We start from the raw sequence: 1,914 nt of genomic DNA on the forward strand, positions 1-1,914 counted from the left end.
ATGACAGTAAGACTTCTTCTGCAGTAAATGTACACACAGAACATGCTCTTATTCATCCTCTAAAGCAGTTGTTTTAAATCTGAAGGCTTGCTTAGCCTTTAGCCTTAGATTTTTTCATGTGAATAACTGGTCACCTTTATTTTTCTGAAAGCTACCTAAATAAAACAATGAACCGATCATACAGCAGTAGCTGGAAAGATAAATCTGAAACAGCGTGTTTTACTTTTGCTAACTTATTCTAAGTTAGAGTAACAAGTTTTTAACGTTCAGAATTTTTACAATGCCTACATAAATAAGCTAAAAGATTGTCTAAATAACAGAAGCTTATTTAATACAACTTATGACAGGATAAAGTGAAATATGATTCAGTGACATTTGCTTTATGAGGTCAACACTCCTTTCAAGTTCTGTCCTTATGGTTTCCAAATCATTCCTTCCAGACATTCGTACCATCATCCATCAGATTTGTTAGGTTAAAGTGTTTATAAATAACTGGTAATCACTGGATATGATATGAAAATATGACATCATTCTTTCTGAGGTCATGCACTAGTGAAATCATTCAATTTTTACTTAAAGAGAAGCTGTTTAATTTGACTTTTTTATTTTTTGCCAGATTGCACAGTCATCATTTTGGATAAGTAGTGATGGGCAGATCCCAGTATAGAAGAGGAGCAGTGCATGGTGGGAGATGTCAACATGTTCCTGATGGACCCAACAGACCTCTCCTTGGCTGAGCTGGAGATCATGATAGCAGGTGATGCCCAGTGTGCTTATCTTGAAAGTGATTCAAAATCAAAGGCTGAGCAAATATCTACAGTCAGCCTGTGCTGTGGTTTGTACATCTCAATCGTTTCCTGTGTATATCTCTTTATATCTGGACACTATATTTCGCTTGTTCTTTAGAGCCCAGTTACAAAGGCAAAGGCACTGGGAAGGAGGTGACACATGATGATGTGCTACAGTGAGCATCTGATCCCATCTTTCAGGTTTTGAGCAGGAAGACAGAAGCTTAAACTCACTGTGTAGAAGTTGAAAATTTCCACACCTTAGAATTACTGCCCATTTTCTGCAGTTCAGTCTTTTATTGTCGTCATCATTAGTTGGAAAATCAACCTGTGGTGGAGCAGGAAAAAATAATAAATGCAAAATTGCCATGAGAATGCAGACAGCAGTGGATGAGATTGATGCAGGTATATAGTTTGTTGTAAGATGACTTTCAGAATAAACAACTTTTAAATGAGACAAATATTTGATATGAAGAAATGAACATAACAGGAGGGAACCCTCCTGTTATGGTCATTTCTCAGGTGATGCCTGCTCAGCAGTTATGTTCGTGGGTCAATTTGACCCGCAACATAACAGGAGGGTTAAATAGTATTTTTTCTGTTTGTCAGGAAAAGTAAACTGCTCATAACATTCAGTACTATCCTACACTGACTAAAACAATGGGATTGATACATTGCTTGGTTCTGATTCCTCAGATGTAAACTACATTTGACAACATGTGATAATCTTACTAAACTTACTAAAGCAGCTGAAAACTGTAAATTCTTACATTTATCTCTGTGCAGTATTTATGTGAAACCCCTCTTTATTCATACCAAATATTAGTGGTTTTAGGTTTTATTAAAAAAAATTTATGATAGGAATAAGCCACAGTTTTGTCTTAAAGTCTAACACAGGGGTGTCAAACTCAATGGCACAGGGGGCCAAAACTCAAAGCACACTTTAGGGCGCGGGCCGAGCAGGATAAAGATTTATTGAGCAGACTAAAACTAAACGTTTTTTGAACATAAATATGAATCGAAACAGACAGGATAAAATATTATTTCAAAATAAATAAACTTCAACTTAAAATCAGCAACCATATTTCTGCTAAAACTCACATTTGCAAACACCTTCTTTTTGTCT

Source organism: Monopterus albus, unplaced genomic scaffold (genome assembly GCF_001952655.1).
Source record: "Monopterus albus unplaced genomic scaffold, M_albus_1.0 scaffold18.1, whole genome shotgun sequence".
In the NCBI taxonomy this organism is placed as follows: Eukaryota; Metazoa; Chordata; class Actinopteri; order Synbranchiformes; family Synbranchidae; genus Monopterus; species Monopterus albus.